Here is a 25,199-nt window from a genome sequence, read left to right as displayed (position 1 = left end):
AAAAGACAAGCAAAGGGGAGGAATTGACTATGGACACACTTCACAAATAAAATGCAAAGTTGTGTTCTTAAATTTCTTTTATGCGCGTCTTTGAAAATTCAAGGCAGACACTAAAGGAGGGTGTGGATGACAAATTCTGCTTCTGAAGCAGAGTTTATAATAGGATGCTATGGACCATCTAGAACTCAAACTTGTAGAAACCTGCAAGATTCTAGTTCTAGGCCTCACATGATGAGTACACCAACCTTTTCAGCCAGCTTCAGAAAAGGAGTTTCAAAATCTGATTGAATTGAGGAGTTGCACCTCAAAAAAGTTGGACTTCAGTGTCCAAAAGAATGTTGATCTTGACTAATGGACGGCAGTTAAGATTTAATCCTCGTAACTAGGTCCCTACTGGTTTCGCAACAGCAGGGTATGAAAATGAAAGGAAGCTGGCGGAGACACACTGTATTTCCACACAAAACTAGGACTTGTATAGTAGATCAGTATGCAGTAATCATTTTGACCTAGAGACTGGTCACACTGGTCTAATTTATCCCCTCACTTCTTTTTCAGTTGGATTACCACACAAAATAAACTTGGGGGTGTGTGAGAGAATTGGGAAATCTTCAACTTTTATATTCTGAAAACATCAGACATGCTGCAGAAAATGGATTCAGAGGAATATTTCCTCACAGGATCCGCGTGAGGGTCAAGGTGATGCAAGGAACAAATCGGGTGGACCTGGATATAGAAGCCTAAAATAAGTATTTGCACTGCAATGCATTTGCTCAAGTTAGAGCTATTAGCATTGTAAGCTCCTAACATGAGTTTTCTTGCCACATAAATTGAAAATGAAAACTAAAACAGTTTCACATAAGTGAGCCGATTCTCAGCGCTACGGCTGCCATGAGCATCATTGTGAAGGAGCACACAAAAGGAAAAATAAGCTTGCTTGCAGTAAAATTTATCGGCCAAAGTGCAATTAGCCATGTAACGGGGGATGGCCATGGTTGTAACAACCTCCCCAAGGAGGGACAAACATAAACCATTTACCAATGTCATGAAAGGAGTTTTGAAGAGCAAGGCCATGAACAAGTGGTCCTGATGGGTGTGGTTGAAAGCCCAGATACCTACCAACACGTCAGAGAAGCAGCGCTTCCGCGCTGCTATGCTCGACCTAAAAAGGAAGCAAATGAGTGACAGTGAGGACAACCATTGGTTAAGTGGGTGCCTTTTTATTCCCACTATAAGCTAAAATGTTTGGTAAATGAAACCAGATGCACTGTCTTAGGCAAGACTTAACACAAAAAATTAGTACTGGTAAAGTCAGTAGGTTTGACATTTTCATGCTAATGTAGAGAAACCAGTGAACTGTTCTTCTCTGTAGAGGTCCTTGGGGAGCTGCTCAGAAAGACCAAAGCCAAGGGGATAGTAGTGAGGAGAAAGGAACAGGACCAAGCATTGGGAGAGAGGTACCAGAGATGGAACCATGGGAAAGTGAGTTCTCCTAGATGGAAGGATGGTTTAAGGAGTTGTACAGGAGATGGGTGTAGGAAGTTGGCTCTGTATGTGCTATTTCAAAGTAAGGAATAGCATGCACAGAGTCCAAGGGTTCCCCTTAGAGGTAAGATTGTGGCAAAAAGAGAGAATTCTAATGCTCTATTTTGTGGTAGTGTGGTCCAGCAGTAGGCTTATCCAAGGAGTAGTGTTAAGCATTTGTTGTACATACACACAGGCAATAAATGAGGAACACACACTCGGAGACAAATCCAGCCAATAGGTTTTGTTATAGAAAAATATATTTTCTTAGTTTATTTTAAGAACCACAGGTTCAAATTCTACATGTAATATTTGAAAGGTATCGCAGGTAAGTACTTTAGGAACTTTAAATCATTACATTAGCATGTATACTTTTTACATAAAACACAATAAGCTGTTTTAAAAGTGGACACTTAGTGCAATTTTCACAGTTCCTGGGGGAGGTAAAGTTTTGTTAGGTTTCACAGGTAACTAGGTCACTTACAGGTTTCAGTTCTTGGTCCAAGGTAGCCCACCGCTGGGGGTTCAGAGCCACCCCAAAGTCACCACACCAGCAGCTCAGGGCCGGTCAGGTGCAGAGGTCAAAGAGGTGCCCAAAACGCTTAGGCTTCAATGGAGAGAAGGGGATGCCCCGGTTCCAGTCTGCCAGCAGGTAAGTACCCGCGTCTTCGGAGGGCAGACCAGGGGGGTTTTGTAGGGCACCGGGGGGGGGAGCGGGGGGGGACACAAGTCCACACAGAAAGTACACCCTCAGCAGCGCGGGGGCGGCCGGGTGCAGTGTGCAAACACGCGTCGGGTTTACAATGGTTTTCAATGAGAGATCAAGGGATCTCTTCAGCGTCGCAGGCAGGCAAGGGGGGGGGGGGCTCCTCGGGGTAGCCACCACCTGGGCAAGGGAGAGGGCCTCCTGGGGGTCACTCCTGCACAGGAGTTCAGTCCCTTTAGGTGCTGGGGGCTGCGGGTGCAGGGTCTTTTCCAGCCGTCGGGAAATGGAGTTCAGGCAGTCGCGGTCAGGGGGAGCCACAGGATTCCCTCTGCAGGCGTCGCTGTGGGGGCTCAGGGGGGACAACTTTGGTTACTCACAGTCTTGGAGTCGCCGGAGGGTCCTCCCTGAGGTGTTGGTTCTCCACCAGTCGAGTCGGGGTCGCCGGGTGCAGTGTTGCAAGTCTCACGCTTCTTGCGGGGAGTTGCAGGGGTCTTTAAATCTGCTCCTTGAAACAAAGTTGCAGTTCTTTTGGAGCAGTGCCGCTGTCCTCGGGAGTTTCTTGTCTTTCTTGAAGCAGGGCAGTCCTCAGAGGATTCAGAGGTCGCTGGTCCCTTGGAAAGCGTCGCTGGAGCAGGTTTCTTTGGAAGGCAGGAGACAGGCCGGTAAGTCTAGGGCCAAAGCAGTTGGTGTCTTCTGTTCTTCCTCTGCAGGGGTTTTTCAGCTCAGCAGTCCTCTTCTTGTTAGTTGCAGGAATCTAAAGTTTTACGTTCAGGGGAGCCCTTAAATACTAAATTTAAGGGCGTGTTTTAGGTCTGGGGGGGTTAGTAGCCAATGGCTACTAGCCCTGAGGGTGGGTACACCCTCTTTGTGCCTCCTCCCAAGGGGAGGGGGTCACATCCCTAATCCTATTGGGGGAATCCTCCATCTGCAAGATGGAGGATTTCTAAAAGTTAGTCACTTCAGCTCAGGACACCTTAGGGTGGGTCCTGACTGGCCAGTGACTCCTCCTTGTTCTCATTAGTTTCTCCGGCCTTGCCGCCAAAAGTGGGGGCCGTGGCTGGAGGGGGCAGGCAACTCCACTAGCTGGAGTGTCCTGCGGTGCTGGCACAAAGGGGTGAGCCTTTGAGGCTCACCGCCAGGTGTGACAGCTCCTGCCTGGGGGAGGTGTTAGTATCTCCACCCAGTGCAGGCTTTGTTACTGGCCTCAGAGTGACAAAGGCACTCTCCCCATGGGGCCAGCAACATGTCTCGGTTGTGGCAGGCTGCTGGAACCAGTCAGCCTACACAGATAGTCGGGTAAGGTTTCAGGGGGCACCTCTAAGGTGCCCTCTGTGGTGTATTTTACAATAAAAGGTACACTGGCATCAGTGTGCATTTATTGTGCTGAGAAGTTTGATACCAAACTTCCCAGTTTTCAGTGTAGCCATTATGGTGCTGTGGAGTTCGTGTAAAACAGACTCCCAGACCATATACTCTTATGGCTACCCTGCACTTACAATGTCTAAGGTTTTGCTTAGACACTGTAGGGGCACAGTGCTCATGCACTGGTGCCCTCACCTATGGTATAGTGCACCCTTCCTTAGGGCTGTAAGGCCTACTAGAGGGGTGACTTATCTATATCTGCATAGGCAGTGAGAGGCTGGCATGGCACCCTGAGGGGAGTGCCATGTCGACTTACTCGTTTTGTTCTCACCAGCACACACAAGCTGGCAAGCAGTGTGTCTGTGCTGAGTGAGGGGTCTCCAGGGTGGCATAAGACATGCTGCAGCCCTTAGAGACCTTCCTTGGCATCAGGGCCCTTGGTACCAGGGGTACCACTTACAAGGGACTTATCTGGATGCCAGAGTGTGCCAATTGTGGGATCAAAAGTACAGGTTAGGGAAAGAACACTGGTGCTGGGGCCTGGTTAGCAGGCCTCAGCACACTTTCAATTCAAAACATAGCATCAGCAAAGGCAAAAAGTCAGGGGGTAACCATGCCAAGGAGGTATTTCCTTACAATGGGGGAACAGAAGATGGTTCTATCACAATGGTGTATGAATGTGGGAAACCATGGATGTAGGAAGGGGATCTAGGAGCTGCAAGTGTACTCATCTGCAACATTATACCCACTTACAAGTTGCTCTGTAGTTGGGGGGGGGGGGGGGCTCACGTGTAATGTCAAGGGGCAGGTGAGTGGAGAAGTGGAGAAGAAGCCGTGTAAAAAGTGGAATAGCTGTGTGTATTTAATAGGAGGCTGTGACTTCTCCTTCCAGTAGAGTGCAGAATGCATATTGTGTTGTGCAGAGGCCAGTGGTGTTGACTGGCTGGCAAATCGTTCTACTTATCAAACTTAAAAAAAATTATATCTTGTAGGACTAGTGTAAGGAAATGCCTCCTTGGCATGGTTACCTCTTATTTTTTGCCTTTGCTAATGCGAAGTTTTGATTGAAAGTGTGCTGGGACCCTGCTAACCAGGCCCCAGCACCAGTGTTCTTCCCCTAAACGTTACCTTTGTCTCCACAATTGGCACAGCCCTAGCACTCAGATAAGTCCCTTGTAAATGGTACCCCAGGTACCAAGGGCCCTGATGCCAGGGAAGGTCTCTAAGGACTACATCATGTCTTATGTCACCCTGGGGACACCTCACTCAGCACATGCACACTGCCTCACAGCTTGTGTGTGCTGGTGGGAAGAAAATGACTAAGTCGACATGGCACTCCCCTCTGGGTGCCATGCCAACATCACACTGCCTGTGGCATAGGTAGGTCACCCCTCTAGCAGGCCTTACAGCCCTAAGGCAGGGTGCACTATACCCCAGGTGAGGGCATAGGAGCATGAGCACTATGCCCCTACAGTGTCTAAGCAAAACCTTAGACATTGTAAGTGCAGGGTAGCTGTAAGAGTATATGGTCTGGGAGTTTGTCAAACACAAACTGCACAGTACCATGATGGCTATACTGAAAACTGGGAAGCTTGGTGTAGGAAGTTGGCTCTGTATGTGCTATTTCAAAGTAAGGAATAGCATGCACAGAGTCCAAGGGTTCCCCTTAGAGGTAAAATAGTGGTAAAAATAGATAATACTAATGCTCTATTTTGTGGTAGTGTGGTCGAGCAGTAGGCTTATCCAAGGAGTAGTGTTAAGCATTTGTTGTACATACACATAGACAATAAATGAGGTACACACACTCAGAGACAAATCCAGCCAATAGGTTTTTATATAGAAAAATATCTTTTCTTAGTTTATTTTAAGAACCACAGGTTCAAATTCTACATGTAATATCTCATTCGAAAGGTATTGCAGGTAAGTACTTTAGGAACTTCAAATCATCAAAATTGCATGTATACTTTTCAAGTTATTCACAAATAGCTGTTTTAAAAGTGGACACTTAGTGCAATTTTCACAGTTCCTAGGGGAGGTAAGTATTTGTTAGGTTAACCAGGTAAGTAAGACACTTACAGGGCTTAGTTCTTGATCCAAGGTAGCCCACCGTTGGGGGTTTAGAGCAACCCCAAAGTCACCACACCAGCAGCTCAGGGCCGGTCAGGTGCAGAGTTCAAAGTGGTGCCCAAAACACATAGGCTAGAATGGAGAGAAGGGGGTGCCCCGGTTCCGGTCTGCTTGCAGGTAAGTACCCGCGTCTTCGGAGGGCAGACCAGGGGGGTTTTGTAGGGCACCGGGGGGGACACAAGTCCACACAGAAATTTCACCCTCAGCGGCGCGGGGGCGGCCGGGTGCAGTGTAGAAACAAGCGTCGGGTTCGCAATGTTAGTCTATGAGAGATCTCGGGATCTCTTCAGCGCTGCAGGCAGGCAAGGGGGGGATTCCTCGGGGAAACCTCCACTTGGGCAAGGGAGAGGGACTCCTGGGGGTCACTTCTCCAGTGAAAGTCCGGTCCTTCAGGTCCTGGGGGCTGCGGGTGCAGGGTCTCTCCCAGGCGTCGGGACTTTAGGTTCAAAGAGTCGCGGTCAGGGGAAGCCTCGGGATTCCCTCTGCAGGCGGCGCTGTGGGGGCTCAGGGGGGACAGGTTTTGGTACTCACAGTATCAGAGTAGTCCTGGGGTCCCTCCTGAGGTGTCGGGTCTCCACCAGCCGAGTCGGGGTCGCCGGGTGCAGTGTTGCAAGTCTCACGCTTCTTGTGGGGAGCTTGCAGGGTTCTTTAAAGCTGCTGGAAACAAAGTTGCAGCTTTTCTTGGGGCAGGTCCGCTGTCCTCGGGAGTTTCTTGTCTTTTCGAAGCAGGGGCAGTCCTCAGAGGATGTCGAGGTCGCTGGTCCCTTCGGAAGGCGTCGCTGGAGCAGGATCTTTGGAAGGCAGGAGACAGGCCGGTGAGTTTCTGGAGCCAAGGCAGTTGTCGTCTTCTGGTCTTCCGCTGCAGGGGTTTTCAGCTGGGCAGTCCTTCTTCTTGTTGCAGGAATCTAATTTTCTAGGGTTCAGGGCAGCCCTTAAATACTAAATTTAAGGGCGTGTTTAGGTCTGGGGGGTTAGTAGCCAATGGCTACTAGCCCTGAGGGTGGGTACACCCTCTTTGTGCCTCCTCCCAAGGGGAGGGGGTCACAATCCTAACCCTATTGGGGGAATCCTCCATCTGCAAGATGGAGGATTTCTAAAAGTTAGAGTCACCTCAGCTCAGGACACCTTAGGGGCTGTCCTGACTGGCCAGTGACTCCTCCTTGTTTTTCTCATTATCTTCTCCGGCCTTGCCGCCAAAAGTGGGGGCCTGGCCGGAGGGGGCGGGCAACTCCACTAGCTGGAGTGTCCTGCTGGGTTGGCACAAAGGAGGTGAGCCTTTGAGGCTCACCGCCAGGTGTGACAATTCCTGCCTGGGAGAGGTGTTAGCATCTCCACCCCGTGCAGGCTTTGTTACTGGCCTCAGAGTGACAAAGGCACTCTCCCCATGGGGCCAGCAACATGTCTCTAGTGTGGCAGGCTGCTGGAACCAGTCAGCCTACACAGATAGTCGGTTAAGTTTCAGGGGGCACCTCTAAGGTGCCCTCTGTGGTGTATTTTACAATAAAATGTACACTGGCATCAGTGTGCATTTATTGTGCTGAGAAGTTTGATACCAAACTTCCCAGTTTTCAGTGTAGCCATTATGGTGCTGTGGAGTTCGTGTAAAACAGACTCCCAGACCATATACTCTTATGGCTACCCTGCACTTACAATGTCTAAGGTTTTGCTTAGACACTGTAGGGGCACAGTGCTCATGCACTGGTACCCTCACCTATGGTATAGTGCACCCTGCCTTAGGGCTGTAAGGCCTGCTAGAGGGGTGTCTTACCTATACTGCATAGGCAGTGAGAGGCTGGCATGGCACCCTGAGGGGAGTGCCATGTCGACTTACTCATTTTGTTCTCACCAGCACACACAGGCTTGTAAGCAGTGTGTCTGTGCTGAGTGAGGGGTCTCTAGGGTGGCATAATACATGCTACAGCCCTTAGAGACCTTCCCTGGCATCAGGGCCCTTGGTACCAGAGGTACCAGTTACAAGGGACTTATCTGGATGCCAGGGTGTGCCAATTGTGGAAACAATGGTACATTTTAGGTGAAAGAACACTGGTGCTGGGGCCTGGTTAGCAGGGTCCCAGCACACTTCTCAGTCAAGTCAGCATCAGTATCAGGCAAAAAGTGGGGGGTAACTGCAACAGGGAGCCATTTCTTTACACTTGGTATCAAACTTCTCAGCACAATAAATGCACACTGATGCCAGTGTACAATTTATTGTAAAATACACCCAGATGCCCCCTGAAAACATACCCGACTTCCAGTGTCGGTTGACTAGTTTCTGCCAGCCTGCCACACACCAGACATGTTGCTGGCCTCCTGGGGAAAGTGCCTTTGTCACTCTGTGGCCAGGAACAAAGCCTGTACTAGGTTGAGGTGCTTCTCACCTCCCCCTGCAGAAACTGTAGCACCTGGCGGTGAGCCTCAAAGGCTCACCCCCTTTGTTACAACACCACAGGACATCCCAGCTAGTGGAGATGCCAGCCCCTCTGGCCACTGCCCCCACTTTTGGCGACAAGGCTGGAGGAAATAATTACGAAAACAAGGAGTCACCCACCAGTCAGGACAGCCCCTAAGGTGTTGTGAGCTGAGGTGACCCCTGCCTTTAGAAATCCTCCATCTTGTGAGTGGAGGATTCCCCCAATAGGATTAGGGATGGGCCCCCCTCCCCACAGGGAGGAGGCACAAAGAGGGTGAAGCCACCCTCAAGGACAGTAGCCATTGGCTACTGCCCTCCCAGACCTAAACCCCCCCCCTAAATTCAGTATTTAGGGGCTCCCCCGAACCCAGGAAACTAGATTCCTGCAACCTTAACCAGAAGAACTGCTGACCTGAAGGACTGCTGACCTGAAGCCCTGCAGAGAAGACTGAGACAACTGCCTTGGCCCCAGCCCTACCGGCCTGTCTCCCAACTTCGAAGAAAACTGCAACAGCGACGCATCAAACAGGGACCAGCGACCCATGAAGCCTCAGAGTACTGCCCTGCAACCAAGGACCAAGAAACTCCAGTGAACAGCAGCCCTGTTCAACAACCTGCAACTTTCTTGCAACAAAGAAACAACTTTAAAGACTTCAGGTTTCCCGCCGGAAGCGTGAGACTTTTCACTTTGCACCAGACGCCTCCGGCTCGACCTGCGGAAAACCATCACTACAGGGAGGACTCCCTGGCGACTGCGAGCCCGTGAGTAACCAGAGACGACTCCCCTGACCCCCAAAGCTATGCCTGCAGAGAATACAGATGCTCCCCCTGATCGCTACTGCCTGTAACAAGGGAACCTTGGAACCAACACTGCACCCGCAGCCCCCAGGGCCTGAAGGTACTGAACTCCAGTGCAGGAGTGACCCTCTACCTAGCCCAGGTGGTGGCTACCCCGAGGAGCCCCCGTGCCTGCCTGCATCGTTGAAGAGACTCCCTGGTCCCTCTATTACTTTCTATCTAAAACCTGACGCCTGCTTGCACACTGCTCCCGGCTGCCCCTGTGCCGCTGAGGGCGTACTTTCTGTGCCTGCTTGTGCCCCCCCCCCTTCCACGGGTGCCCTACAAAACCCCCCTGATCTGCCCCCCAGAGGATGCGGGTACTTACCTGCTGGCAGACTGGAACCGGGGCACCCCTGTTCTCCATTGAAGCCTATTTGTTTTAGGCACCTCTTTGACCTCTGCACCTGACCGGGCCTGAGCTGCTTTTGTGGTAACTTTGGGGTTGCCTTGAACCCCCAACGGTGGGCTACCTTGGACCAAACTTTGAGACTTGTATGTGTTTTACTTACCTGCAAAATTAACTTTTACTTACCTCCCCCAGGAACTGTTGATTTTTGCAATGTCCACTTTCAAAATAGCTTATTGCCATTTTTACAAAGACTGTACATGCTATTGTGATTATTCAAAGATCCTAGCGTACCTAAGTGAAATACCTTTCATTTGAAGTATTACTTGTAAATCTTGAACCCGTGGTTCTTTAAATAAAAAAATATATTTTTCAATATAAAAATCTATTGGGGCTGGAGTAAGTCTTGGGAGTGTGTTCCTCATTTATTGCCTGTGTGTGTACAACAAATGCTTAACACTACCCTCTGATAAGCCTACTGCTCGACCACACTACCACAAAATAGAGCATTCGAATTATCTCTTTTTGCCACTATCTTACCTTTAAGGGGAACCCTTGGACTCTGTGCACACTATTTCTTACTTTGAAATAGTATATACAGAGCCAACTTCCTACACAGGCAGACTCCTAATGCTAGGCTGACCAGTCTCTGCCAGCCTGCCACAACCAGACGAGTTAGTGGCCACATGGGGAGAGTGCCTTTGTCACTCTGTGGCCAGCAACAAAGCCTGCACTGGGTGGAGGTTCTTCTCACCTCCCCTGCAGGAACTGTAACACCTGGCGGTGAGCCTCAAAGGCTCATGCCTTTTGTTACAGCACCCCAGCATCTCAGCTAGTGGAGATGATCTCCGGCCACTGCCCCCACTTTTGGCCGCAAGGCTGGAGGAGATAATGAGAAAAACAAGGAGGAGTCATCCACCAGTCACAACAACCCCTGAGGTGACCCCTGCCTATCTTGAGATTGGAGGATTCCCCCCCCCCCCCCCCCCCCCCCCAATGGGATTAGGGATGTGCCCTCAGGGAGAGGCACAAAGGTGTAGCCGCCCTCCAGGACAGTAGCCATTGGCTACTGGCCTCCTGACCTAAACACACCCCTAACTTCAGTATTTAGGGGCACCCCAGAAACCAGGAAATCAGATGCCTGCAACCTGAAACGAGGACTGCTAACCTGAAAGCCCTGCAGAGACAGCGGAGACAACTGCTTTGGCCCCAGCCCTACCGGCCTGTCTCCAGACTCAAAACTGCACAGCCACGCATTTGACAGGGACCAGCGACCTCTGAAGCCTCAGAGGACTGCCCTGAAATCAGAAGGGCCAAGAAAGTCCAGAGAACAGCAGCACTGTTCACCTACAGCAACATTTTTGCAACTTCTAAAAACTTTCAAAGAACTCACTCTTCCCGCCAGAAGTGAGTGAGAGACTTCACACACTGCACCTGACCACCCCCCCCTCCCCCCCCCCCCCCACCAACACATCTCTCTCCCCCCTCCTAAACCCCAACCCGGAACTAGCTCCAGAGAACCAACACTACAGGGAGGCCTCTCGAGTCTCCCCCTGACCGTGACTGCCTGTAACCAGGAACCTGATGCCTCGACCAAGCACTGCACCCGCAGCCTCCAGGACCAGAAGGAACTGATCTCCAGTGCAGGAGTGACCCTCTGCCTAGCCCAGTCGGTGGCTGGCCCGAGAAGCCCCCCCTGTGCCCTGCCTGCACCGCTAGAGTGACCCCCGGGTCACTCCTTTGATTCCTATACAAAACTGGTGCCTGCTTTGTACAGTGCACCCGGTTGCCCCTGTGCCCCAGAGGGTGTGTTGTGTGCCTACTTGTGTCCCCCCCCAACCTGCTGGCAGACTGGAACCGGAGCACCCCTGTTCTTCATAGGCACCCATGTGTTTTGGGCCCTCCTTTTGACCTCTGCACCTGACCGGCCCTGTGTTGCTGGTGCTGTGACTTTGGGTTGCTTTGAACCCCCAACGGTGGGCTGCCTAGGCCCAGGAACTTGAACTTGTAAGTGCCTTACTTACCTGCAAAACTAACCATTACTTACCTCCCCCAGGAACTGTTGATTTTTGCACCATGTCCACTTCTAAGATAGCTTATTGCCATTTTAACTAAAACTGTGTATGTTACTGCTCTAATTCAAAGTTCCTAACGTAACTGTGTGGAGTACCTTGCATTTTATGTGTTTACTTCAAATCTTGAACTTGTAGTTCTAAAAATAAATTAAGAAAATATATTTTTCTATGTAAAAATTATTGGCCTACAGTTGTCTTGAGTGTGTGCCTCATTTATTGCCTGTATGTGTACAACAAATGCTTAACACTACCCTCTGATAAGCCTACTGCTCGACCACACTTACACAAAATAGAGCATTAGTGGCAAAATTAGACCATTCTATCAACCTCTAAGGGGAACACTTGGACTCTGTGCACACCATCTCTTACTTTAAGATAGTATATACAGAGCCAACTTCCTACACCAGGTCTCAGGCACTGAAGTCTACATGCTCTTGCATCGAGCTGTTCACGATCCTAGGCTTATCGGTCAACCGCAACAAGTCAGCCTTCCAGCCCTTAAGGAGAACATTTCTAGGGGCGATATTGGACACTTCTACCAACAGTGCAACTCTTACAGAGGACAGACTGAGAAAGCTCATATTCCTCACGAGGCGCTTACGAAAAAACATATGTTTCAGTTCGCCGCTTCAAGTCCCTGTTAGGGATGATGTCCTCTTGCATTCCTCTGGTACCATTCTGTTGTCTCAGAATGAGGCCTCTACAAGAGCAGCTAGACCTTCAGTGGACGCAGTCCAGGGGGTCTTTCGACGATGTCATCAGAATAACGAAGCCCATGATATCGCCTCTAACTTGGTGGACTCAGGAGTGTCACTTATCGAGGGGACTTTTCTCCCCCAACAAGCTCCATGGGTAATTATGACAGATGCTTCTCTCGAGGGTTGGGGTGCCTTCTTCCAGCACCTACGAGTCAGGGGCAAATAGAAACCACATCAGAAGGTCTTTCACATCAATTACCTCGAATTGAAAGCTGTTCGATTAGCGCTTTTCTTGCAAAAATAAAAGGCTCATCAGTACTCATTCAGACGGACAACAATGCATTATATCAACAAGCGGGGGGAACCAGGTCTCTGCTCTATAACGAGAGAATCTCTGCGCATTTGGGAATGGTTTATCAGCCAGCAGATAAACCTTTGAGCAGAACATGTCCCAGGCGTACAGAACATCATAGCGGATTCTCTGAGCGGGTCTCCATGATCCAGCTCCCACTCGTGGTTGGATGATTGAGTGTTGAATCAAGTCCTCTCAAAATGGGGGAAACCAAACCTGAATCTCTTCGCCACCCTGCAGAATGCGAAATGCCGATTCTTTGCAAGTTGAGACCTCCACGGGGCTCTTCGGAGGAATGCATTTTCCATGGCATGGTCAGGTATTTATGGTTACGCTTTTCCTCCCATTCCCCAAATACCAAGGGTTCTGGCGGGGATCAAGATCGAACGCTGCAAGCTCTTTTTGATTGCTCCAGCGTGGCCTCGCCAGTTTTGGTATACAGAGCTCCTTCTCCTCTCACAGAACCACAGCATCACTCTACCAGTGATGCTCTCCATGCTAACAATGAGCGAGGGCCAAATTCTCCACATGGATCCGTCTTCACTTCACAGCCTGGCTCCTGAAAACCATGAGTTTGCACGTATAGATATACCTTCGGATTTGTAGGAAGTTGGCTCTGTATGTACTATTTCAAAGTAAGGAATAGTATGCACAGAGTCCCAGGGTTCCCCTTAGAGGTAAGATAGTGGCAAAAAGAGATAATACTAATGCTCTATTTTGTGGTAGTGTGGTCGAGCAGTAGGCTTATCAAAGGAGTAGTGTTAAGCATTTGGTGTACACACACAGGCAATAAATGAGGAACACACACTCAGACAATTCCAGGCCAATAGGTTTTTGTATAGAAAAATATATTTTCTTAGTTTATTTTAAGAACCACAGGTTAAAGATTTACATGTAATACTTCAAATGAAATGTATTGCAGGTAGGTACTTTAGGAACTTTGAATTAGCAAAATAGCATATACAGTTTTCACATAAATCACGTAGCTATTTTAAAACTAGACACTTAGTGCAATTTTCAACAGTTCCTGGGGGGAGTAAGAGTTTGTTAGTTTTTGCAGGTAAGTAAACCACCTACGGGGTTCAAGTTTGGGTCCAAGGTAGCCCACCGTTGGGGGTTCAGAGCAACCCCAAAGTTACCACACCAGCAGCTCAGGGCCGGTCAGGTGCAGAGGTCAAGTGGTGCCCAAAACGCATAGGCTTCAATGGAGAAGGGGGTGCCCCGGTTCCAGTCTGGCAGCAGGTAAGTACCCACGTCTTCGGAGGGCAGACCAGGGGGGGTTTTGTAGGGCACCTGGGGGGGGGGGGGGGGGGGCACAAGTCCACACAAAGTACACCCTCAGCAGCACGGGGGCGGCCGGGTGCAGTGTGCAAACACGCGTGGGATTTCAATAGGTTTCAATGGGAGACCAAGGGTCTCTCCAGCGATGCAGGCAAGGTGGGGGGGGCTCTTCTGGGTAGCCACCACCTGGGCAAGGGAGAGGGCCACCTGGGGGTCGCTCCTGCACTGGAGGTCGGATCCTTCAGGCCCTGGGGGCTGCGGGTGCAGAGTCTTTACCAGGCGTCGGATCTTCGAAGCAGGCAGTCGCGGTCAGGGGGAGCGTCGGGATTCCCTCTGCAGGCGTCGCTGTGGGGCCTCAGGGGGGTCAACTCTGGCTACTCACGGTCTCAGTCGCCCGGGAGTCCTCCCTGAAGTGTTTGTTCTCCACAAGTCGAGCCGGGGGCGTCTGGTGCAGAGTAGCAAGTCTCACGCTTCCGGCGGGAAATGCAAGTTGTTGCAAAGTTGCTTCTTTGTTTCAAAGTTGCAGTCTTTGGTGAACAGAGCCGCTGTCCTCTGGAGTTCTTGGTCCTTCTAGATGCAGGGCAGTCCTCTGAGGCTTCAGAGGTTGCTGGTCCCTGTGGAAAGCGTCGCTGGAGCAGTGTCTTTAGAAGTGGGGAGACAGGCCGGTAGAGCTGGGGCCAAAGCAGTTGGGGTCTCCGTCTTCTCCAGGGTTTTTCAGCTTAGCAGTCCTCTTCTTCTTAGGTTGCAGGAATCTGAGTTCCTAGGTTCTGGGGAGCCCTTAAATACTAAATTTAAGGGCATGTTTAGGTCTGGGGGGTTAGTAGCCAATGGCTACTAGCCCTGAGGGTGGGTACACCCTCTCTGTGCCTCCTCCCTGAGGGAGGAGGGCACATCCCTAATCCTATTGGAGGATTCCCCCATCTCCAAGATGGAGTATTTGTAAAAGTTAGTCACCTTAGCTCAGGACACTTTAGGGGCTGTCCTGACTGGCCAGTGACTCCTCCTTGTTTTTCTCATTATCTCCTCCGGCCTTGCCGCCAACAGGGGGGCCGTGGCTGGAGGGGGCGGGCAACTCCACTAGCTGGAGTGCCCTGGGGTGCTGGAACAAAGGGGGTGAGCCTTTGAGGCTCACCGCCAGGTGTTACAGTTCCTGCAGGGGGAGGTGAGAAGCGCCTCCACCCAGTACAGGCTTTGTTACTAGCCACAGAGTGACAAAGGCACTCTCCCCATGTGGCCAGCAACATGTCTGGTGTGTGGCAGGCTGCTAGAACTAGTCAGCCTACACGGATAGTCGGTTAAGGTTTCTGGGGGCACCTCCTAAGGTGCCCTCTGGGGTGTATGTTACAATAAAATGTACACTGGTGTAGGAAGTTGGCTCTGTATGTGCTATTTCAAAGTAAGGAATAGCATGCACAGAGTCCAAGGGTTCCCCTTAGAGGTAAAATAGTGGTAAAAAGAGATAATACTAATGCTCTATTTTGTGGTAGTGTGGTCGAGCAGTAGGCTTATCCAAGGAGTAGTGTTAAGCATTTGTTGTACATACACACAGACAATAAATGAGGTACACACACTCAGACAAATCCAGCCAATAGGTTTTGTTATAGAAAAATATCTTTTCTTAGTTTATTTTAAGAACCACAGCTTCAAACTTTACATGTAATATCTTGTTTGAAAGGTATTGCGGGTAAGTACTCTAGGAACTTTGAATCATTACTTTAGCATGTATACTTTTCACATAAAACACAATAAGCTGTTTTAAAAGTGGACACAGTGCAATTTTCACAGTTCCTGGGGGAGGTAAAGTTATTGTTAGTTTTCACAGGTAAGTAAGTCACTTACAGTTCTCAGTTTTTGGTCCAAGGTAGCCCACTGTTGGGGGTTCAGAGCAACCCCAAAGTTATCACACCAGCAGCTCAGGGCCGGTCAGGTGCAAAGGTCAAAGAGGTGCCCAAAACACATAGGCTATAATGGAGAGAAGGGGGTGCCCCGGTTCCAGTCTGCCAGCAGGTAAGTACCCGCGTCTTCGGAGGGCAGACCAGGGGGGTTTTGTAGGGCACCGGGGGGGACACAAAGTAGCACAGAAAGTACACCCTCAGCAGCGCGGGGGCGGACGGGTGCAGTGTGCAAACACGCGTCGGGTTTCCTTCAGGTTTCAATGGGAGACCAAGGGGTCTCTTCAGCGATGCAGGCAAGGGGGGGCTCCTTGGGGTAGCCACCACCTGGGCAAGGGAGAGGGCCTCCTGGGGGTCACTCCTGCACAGAAGTTCCGTTTCTTTAGGGGCTGGGGGCTGCGGGTGCAGGGTCTTTTCCAGCCGTCGGGAAATGGAGTTCAGACAGTCGCGGTCAGGGGGAGCCTGGGGATTCCCTCTGCAGGCGTCGCTGTGGGGGCTCAGGGGGGACAACTTTGGTTCTCTTCCAGGGGATCCTCATCAATAGTCATAAACATTGAATATTCCCGCCCTTGTGCGGGGACCCCGGAGCATATATATATAAAATATACATATTATCATGTGTAAAACAGCAATGCAGGCTATAATCATAAATAGGCTAAAATGCTTTATTTCTATGCAAGTTTTTTTTTTTTTTTTTTTTTTTTTTTTTATATTATAAAATCACAATAGATAATAAATATCTACCTAAGCCCCAAAAACTGGACTTAGGGAAGTAAACAGCAGTAAATATCAGAGAAAAATAGAAAAAAAACACATTGAAAAACAATGAAGCATTCTTAGCCAATAGGCTGCATGCAGGTTAACACAGGAGAACCATAAAAACTTTGGCACCATGCCTTTAAGACCCTGAGCACCTCCAGTATCCCACCATGCCTCAGGGGTGAAGGGAAGGTGACAGTTGGTTCACAGTTAGGTCAGTTCTTTTTTCCGGCTTCTTCTGAGAGGATCCTGGAGCATTGAGCTCTCAGTTTTTCTGAGTTTTTCTTCAGAAAAATCCTTAAAAATAGTGTTTTTCCTATTTACTCGACAGATAACATCTTTTGTCTGAGTTTGGAAGTCTCTTTTGACAGAAAATGCCATCTCTTTTTGTAAAATGTCCTTCTTGTGGGAAGAAGAAAGCCCAGTCAGACCCACACTCTCTGTGTATTGTCTGCCTGCCACAGAGTCACTGTCCTGACACCTGCAAGTATTGTAAGAACATGTCAAGGAGGACTCTCAAAGACAGAGAGAAGATCAGGCTACATGGGCTTCAGGAGAGGAAAAAGTCAACATCCTCTTCACTTCCCAGACCTACAGCAGAAGGAATGGCCCGATCGACGTCGACAGGTAGGATTGTACCTGTTTGTTCTCCATCGACGTCATCGGCACCGCCGTCTCACCGGCATAGATCGCCGTCGACGGCGACCAGACCGACGTCGAGGGACAAAACGTCGAAGCGTGGACACAGGGGTACATCTCCGTCGACGGCAGGCCGCCGTTCGGCGTCGAGTCATCTCCGGCACTCCCGTTCGCCGTTGAGAACGTCTCACCCCTTGGCGTCGAAGGACACGACACCAAAAACACCTCGACGGCATGAACATCCGCCGTCGACCACTCGCCACTTAACGTCGAGACACACGACGGCGAGTAGGTCCAGGTCCCGCGATAGGCGATCGGCGTCAAGACACTCGACGGCAAGACCTTCGACGTCAAGACCTTCGTCGAGAACAGATCAGCCATCGCAACCTTCGACGTCGAGGATACAATCGACGTCGACACAACCTTCAGCTGTGTCACAGGCAGTAGAGCCAGCGGACAAAGCTCCCTCACCGGTGGTCTCTATAAGGAGTGCATCATCCCATTCCAGAGCATCGGGGCATGTTTCTCCCATCACAGCATCCCCGGATTCACAATACTCTAGGATGTATTCTCCTACTGCCTCATTACCGAGAACGCCATCGCCTACAGCTAGAGCAGGACGGGCTCGTTCTGCTTCTCGTCAGCCGACCACAAGACCTGCACACTCTGCTACAGCCTCTCGGAGCAGGTCCCGTTCCCGAAGGAGAACCAGGTCACGAACACCACGCAGAAGATCACCTTCTTGGTCTTCTTCAGGATCGTCTGTTGGGCGCTACTCCCCCACACTCACAGATTCTCCACCTGCTAGGATTTCCCCGGTGGATATCAACACTTTTAATGAGGTTCTTCTAAGGGGAGCGCAGAAGCTAAATATTGAGGTACCGGAGCCGGCCACCTCATCCTCAGTTATCTTTGAGACCCTACAACACAGATCAGTCTCGAGAAAACTGCTGCCACTAGTACCGGGTTTGCTGCAACCGACTATGGACACTTTTCTGTCTCCAGCCACTCTCAAGTCGGCCCCGGCTAGGATTCAAAAGAAATACAAAGCTCCGGAACAAGATCCTTTATTCCTGCGGAAGGATCCGCCACCGGACTCTGATCTTAGCCGCAGCCAGAAAAACACACTCTGTGGCATCATCTTCCACAGTCCCCCCGGATAAGGAGAGCAGACACCTAGACTCTCTGGGGAGAAAGATGTGCGGTACGGCGGCATCTGTTATGAAGGTCTCCAGCGCCTCAGCACTTCTGGGCAGATATGACCGCTCTCTGTGGGACTCACTCCACAGATTTACAGAAAAGTTGCCCAGGGAAGATAGACAGGACTTCCAGGAAATCTTGCAGGAAGGGGGCCTAGTATCTAACCAGGTCATCAGCGCGGCGGCGGACGGGGCGGATTTGGCTGCGCATGGGTATGCGCACGGAATCTGCGCTAGGAGGTCTTCCTGGCTACGGCTCACGGGTCTGAAACAGGAAGCACAGCAGCGCATTTTGAACCTCCCATTCAGCGGGAGTTCGTTGTTCGGTACCCACGCGGATGAAGAGATGGCCCGAATGAAAACGGAAGTCGACACGATGAGGGCAGTGGGCCTGGAACGTAAAAAAGACTTCAGGCGGAGGTACAGGCCGTATGACAGACGACCATTCCAGCAGAGGGTTCAAACCCCTCACTGGTCTCAAAGGCCACAACAACGACAGGGACGTCCCCTGTTTCAGGCACGTAGACCCACAAGAGACAGAGGGTCAAGTAGACCTCAACAGTCTACAGCAAAGACACCATCAAAGCAATGAGGCATTGCTTCCCTCAGCACTGTGCACCACTCCGGTGGGGGGAAGTGTTACGCATCATCTTCGCGAGTGGCACTCAATCACAAAAGACAAATGGGTGCTCAATATTGTCGAACATGGCTATTCTCTCCTTTTCAAAAAACCTCCTCCACACTTGCCGCCAGCAAGGTGTTTTCCTTCTCATCTCAGCCTGCTACGCAAGGAAGTTCTCGCACTCCTACAAAAGAAAGCTGTAGAAAAGGTTCCTCCGGCACAAAAAGGAAAAGGGGTGTACTCCCGTTACTTTCTGGTGGCGAAAAAAGGTCAACAGGGCCTCTTCAGACCAATTCTGGACTTACGGCTCCTGAACAAGTACATAAGAAAACAAAAGTTCAGGATGCTAGCCCTTCACCAGATTGTCCCGCAACTGCATCAGGGAGACTGGATGTGCTCCATCGACCTACAGGATGCATATTTTCACATCCCAATAGCAACCAAACATCGGAAATTTTTACGTTTCCAGATAGCGTCACAGCACTACCAATTCAGAGTCCTTCCATTCGGCCTGAAGTCTGCACCCCGAGTCTTTTCAAAATGTGTAGCAGTGGTAGCGGCACACCTTCGAAGACAGAAAATATTCGTCTACCCCTACCTGGACGACTGGCTAGTGAAGGCCTCATCTCCGGATCAGGCGAGAAAACATCGAGATATCGTTCTAAGAACTTTCGAGTCTCTAGGTCTTCAAATCAACCACGACAAGTCAACCTTGATTCCAACACAAAACCTCCACTACCTGGGAGCGATACTAAACACAGAGCTTCAAAGAGTGTATCCTTCGGAGGAACGACTTTTATCAATCCACAGGAAGTGTCAACATCTATTAACAGCCGATGCACCTACAGCTCGTCAGGTGACATCGCTTCTGGGCTCCATGGCTTCATGCATCTTCATTGTCCCGAATGCCAGGCTACGCATGAGGCCCCTTCAGGAGGCATTAGAGAACAATTGGAGCCAAAAGACTGGTCACTGGGAGGACAGAGTTCGACTACCAGCAGTGGCTTTTCAATCACTACAATGGTGGATGCACAGACCTCACCTGTCGATAGGTTCTCCGTTTCACCAGACAATTCCAGTCGACACTCTGGTAACGGATGCGTCTCTTCAGGGTTGGGGTGCTCATCTGGGTTCCTTCCAAGCTCAGGGTCTGTGGTCCGACAAGGAAAAGAACTATCACATAAATCTACTGGAACTCAGAGCAGTCCATCTGGCTCTCAAATCTTTCTCTCCATTAGTTCAGGGGAAATCTATCCTAATTCAGACAGACAATACAACCACAATGTATTACCTGAACAAACAGGGGGGAACAAGATCACTACCTCTGTCTCGAGAATCCCAAACGATATGGCATTGGCTCCTGGCCAGGGGAATGTCTATCACAGCGGTACACCTGCCAGGTCAGCAAAACGTAGAGGCAGATTTCCTGAGCAGACATCTGGAAGACGCGCACGACTGGGTGCTACACGACGAAGTCGTCGAGGACATCTTCGGTCAATGGGGTCGACCTCAGTTGGATCTCTTTGCAGACGAAACAAACAAGAAATGCCCAGACTTCGCATCCAGGTTCTGCCGTCCGGGATCTCAAGGGAATGCCCTGTTGATCAACTGGTCAGGGACATTTCTCTACGCCTTTCCACCGATTCCCCTCATACCGGCAGTAATCAACAAATTTTACAACTCCAGAACCAGAATGATTCTGATAGCGCCACAGTGGCCCCGCCAATTCTGGTACACGGACCTACTCAACTTATCGGAAAGACCTCACAGGAGGTTGCCGTGCAGACCGGATCTCCTGAGCAGAATGGAAGGCAGAATCCTACATCCCAACCTTCCCTCTCTGAGATTGACAGCATGGCTCCTGAATTCCTACAGTATGGGCACCTAGGGCTCTCACAGGAGTGCATGAGCATCTTGAAAGAGTCAAAACGACCTTCCACGCGGCGTTCTTACGCTTTTAAGTGGAAGAGATTTTACATCTGGTGCTCTCAACAAGGTATAAATCCCATACGAGCTCAGGAGGACGTCATACTATCCTATTTACTTCATCTGGCGAAGTCTGGTCTGCAGGTATCTTCTATTAAGGTTCATTTGTCTGCAATTACAGCGTATCGTAAGTCGCCTTCTCAGGAATCCTTCTTTACGATACCTGTAGTCAAGGATTTTTTAGAAGGCTTGAAAAAGGTTTTTCCTCCCATTCGGAGACCTTCTCCTCCATGGGAACTGAATGTAGTCCTGTCAAAACTTATGGGCCCTCCTTTTGAACCTATCCACAAGGCCTCTTTACAGCACCTTACGTGGAAGACGGCTTTTTTGGTGGCCATTACTTCAGCGAGGAGGGTCAGCGAAATTCAGGCTCTGTCTTGCAGAGAACCGTACACGGTTTTTCACGATAATAGAGTGGTTCTGCGAACTCACCCATCTTTCCTTCCGAAGGTGGTGTCAGAATTCCATATCAATCAGACTATATCTTTACCGACTTTCTTTCCCAATCCGGAGACTCCGGCTGAGAAAGCATTGCATTCTTTAGACTTAAAAAGAGTGCTGAAATTCTATTTGGACAAAACAAAACCGATTAGACATTCTAACCATTTGTTTCTGAATTATGGTCATTTAAGAACAGGAGAGGCAGCGTCTAAACGAACGATATCAAGATGGATTGTGTCTTGTATTGTTAACACTTACCAACTGGCTAATAAGCAATTACTGGCTAGGCCAAAAGCGCATTCCACAAGGGGAAAAGCGGCTACTGCTGCCCTCCTTAACAATGTACCAATTTCCGAGATTTGTAAGGCTGCTACATGGAAGTCTGTGCATACCTTTACTAAGCATTACTGTTTAGACTCGGATGCAAGAGCGGATGCCCAGGTGGGGCAGGCCTCTCTTAGAAATCTATTTGCATGAATATGTATTCTTTCCTGCACTTCTTTCGGACAGTCCGCAGAGTTTAGGGATGGGCTTGCTAATCTATTCAATGTTTATGACTATTGATGAGGATCCCCTGGAAGAGAAGGATTAGTTACTTACCTGTAAATCCTAGTTCTCTTCCAGGGGTATCCTCATCAAAGTCATAAACAACCCACCCTCCTCCCCGGACTTAAGTCTCCTAGAAGTGCAGGACAGATTATCTTTCTGATCAGTTACACAGATTGTCACCGTAAAAAAGTACTGACCTAACTGTGAACCAACTGTCACCTTCCCTTCACCCCTGAGGCATGGTGGGATACTGGAGGTGCTCAGGGTCTTAAAGGCACGGTGCCAAAGTTTTTATGGTTCTCCTGTGTTAACCTGCATGCAGCCTATTGGCTAAGAATGCTTCATTGTTTTTCAATGTGGTTTTTTTCTATTTTTCTCTGATATTTACTGCTGTTTACTTCCCTAAGTCCAGTTTTTGGGGCTTAGGTAGATATTTATGATCTATTGTGATTTTATAATATAAAAAAAAAAATTAAAAAAAAAAAAACTTGCATAGAAATAAAGCATTTTAGCCTATTTATGATTATAGCCTGCATTGCTGTTTTACACATGATAATATGTATGTATTTTATATATATATATATGCTCCGGGGTCCCCGCACAAGGGCGGGAATATTCAATGTTTATGACTTTGATGAGGATACCCCTGGAAGAGAACTAGGATTTACAGGTAAGTAACTAATCCTTACTCACAGTCGTAGAGTCGCCAGAGGGTCCTCCCTGAGTTTGTTGTTCTCCACCAGTCGAGTCGGGGTCGCCGGGTGCAGTGTTGCAAGTCTCACGCTTCTTGCGGGGAATTGCAGGGGTCTTTAAATCTGCTCCTTGTAACAAAGTTGCAGTTCTTTTGGAGCAGTGCCGCTGTCCTCGGGAGTTTGTCTTTTTCGAAGCAGGGCAGTCCTCAGAGGGTTCAGAGGTCGCTGGTCCCTTGGAAAGCGTCGCTGGAGCAGGTTTCTTTGGAAGGCAGGAGACAGGCCGGTAAGTCTGGGGCCAAGGCAGTTGGTGTCTTCTGTTCTTCCTCTGCAGGGGTTTGTCAGCTCAGCAGTCCTTCTTGTAGTTGCAGGAATCTAAATCTTTAGGTTCAGGGAAGCCCTTAAATACTAAATTTAAGGGCGTGTTTAGGTCTGGGGGGTTAGTAGCCAATGGCTACTAGCCCTGAGGGTGAGTACACCCTCTTTGTGCCTCCTCCCAAGGGGAGGGGGTCACATCCCTAATCCTATTGGGGGAATCCTCCATCTGCAAGATGGAGGATTTCTAAAAGTCAGAGTCACCTCAGCTCAGGACACCTTAGGGGCTGTCCTGACTGGCCAGTGACTCCTCCTTGTTGTTCTCATTATTTTCTCCGGCCTTGCCGCCAAAAGTGGGGGCCGGGGCCGGAGGGGGCGGGCAACTCCACTAGCTGGAGTGTCCTGCGGGGCTGTGACAAAGGGGTGAGCCTTTGAGGCTCACCGCCAGGTGTTACAGCTCCTGCCTGGGGGAGGTGTTAGCATCTCCACCCAGTGCAGGCTTTGTTACTGGCCTCAGAGTGACAAAGGCACTCTCCCCATGGGGCCAGCAACATGTCTCTAGTGTGGCAGGCTGCTGGAACCAGTCAGCCTACACAGATAGTCGGTTAAGTTTCAGGGGGCACCTCTAAGGTGCCCTCTGTGGTGTATTTTACAATAAAATGTACACTGGCATCAGTGTGCATTTATTGTGCTGAGAAGTTTGATACCAAACTTCCCAGTTTTCAGTGTAGCCATTATGGTGCTGTGGAGTTCGTGTTTGACAAACTCCCAGACCATATACTCTTATAGCTACCCTGCACTTACAATGTCTAAGGTTTTGCTTAGCCACTGTAGGGGCACAGTGCTCATGCACTGGTACCCTCACCTATGGTATAGTGCACCCTGCCTTAGGGCTGTAAGGCCTGCTAGAGGGGGTGTCTTACCTATACTGCATAGGCAGTGAGAGGCTGGCATGGCACCCTGAGGGGAGTGCCATGTCGACTTACTCGTTTTGTTCTCACTAGCACACACAAGCTGGTAAGCAGTTTGTCTGTGCTGAGTGAGGGGTCTCTTAGGGTGGCATAATACATGCTGCAGCCCTTAAAGACCTTCCCTGGCATCAGGGCCCTTGGTACCAGAGGTACCAGTTACAAGGGACTTATCTGGATGCCAGGGTGTGCCAATTGTGGAATCAAAAGTACAGGTTAGGGAAAACACTGGTGCTGGGGCCTGGTTAGCAGGCCTCAGCACACTTTCAATTCAAAACATAGCATCAGCAAAGGCAAAAAGTCAGGGGGTAACCATGCCAAGGAGGCATTTCCTTACAACTGGCATCAGTGTGCATTTATTGTGCTGAGAAGTTTGATACCAAACTTCAGTTTTCAGTGTAGCCATTATGGTGCTGTGGAGTTCGTGCATGACAGACTCCCAGACTATATACTCTTATGGCTACCCTGCACTTACAATGTCTAAGGTTTTGCTTAGACACTGTAGGGGCACAGTGCTCATGCACTTGTGCCCTCGCCTATGGTATAGTGCACCCTGCCTTAGGGCTGTAAGGCCTGCTAGAGGGGTGACGTATCTATACTGCATAGGCAGTGTGAGGTTGGCATGGCACCCTGAGGAGTGCCATGTCGACTTACTCGTTTTGTCCTCACTAGCACACACAAGCTGGCAAGCAGTGTGTCTGTACTGAGTAAGGGGTCCCCAGGGTGGCATAAGATATGCTGCATCCCTTAGAGACCTTCCCTGGCATCAGGGCCCTTGGTACCAGTTACAAGGGACTTACCTGGATGCCAGGGGGTGCCAATTGTGAAAACAAAAGTACAGGTTAGGGAAAGAGTGCTGGGGCCTGGTTAGCAGGCCTCAGCACACTTTCAAATCAAAACTTAGCATCAGCATAGGCAAAAAGTCAGGGGGTAACCATGCCAAGGAGGCATTTCCTTACAATATTGTAGAGTCATCCTCGCCAGGGCTGCAGCTGAGAGTACCAGCAGATGTTATCGTCTGAAGCGGAGAAGGTTTGGCTCATGGTGTACACAAGCACAGGTGCATCCTTACTATTCTTCGCCACAGCAAATACTGGCTTATCTTCTCCTCCTGGCCAGATCGGATTTGGCTATTTCCTCAATTTAAGATCCACTTAGCAGTGAATTCCCACTAGGGGTGTGCAGATAACGTACCTCCTTTGTGGTCAGCAAGGGCCATAAAGCTGTTTCTTAAGGGACTGTTCAGGTCTTTACTGCCAGTCAGGCCTCCTCCTCCATCATGGAAACTTAATTTGGTCTTGTCTCAATTAATGAAACCACCGCTTTGAGCCAATTCTCAAAGCAGATTTGAAAATTCTATCCTGGAAGGTCTCTCTCCTTCTCGCTCTTACCTGAGCCAGATTCAAGCATTCACTATCCAAG

General features: G+C 49.8%; 1 protein-coding gene across 1 annotated transcript in view; it reads left to right on the top strand.

The window, feature by feature from the left end:
* Positions 1–25,199, top strand: part of DNAJA1 (DnaJ heat shock protein family (Hsp40) member A1) — a 219,653-nt gene that overhangs the window by 14,397 nt on the left and 180,057 nt on the right. The window lies entirely within an intron of this gene.

This window comes from Pleurodeles waltl, chromosome 1_2 (assembly GCF_031143425.1).
Source record: "Pleurodeles waltl isolate 20211129_DDA chromosome 1_2, aPleWal1.hap1.20221129, whole genome shotgun sequence".
Taxonomy (NCBI): Eukaryota; Metazoa; Chordata; class Amphibia; order Caudata; family Salamandridae; genus Pleurodeles; species Pleurodeles waltl.
This window is presented reverse-complemented; position numbering and strand designations above follow the sequence as displayed.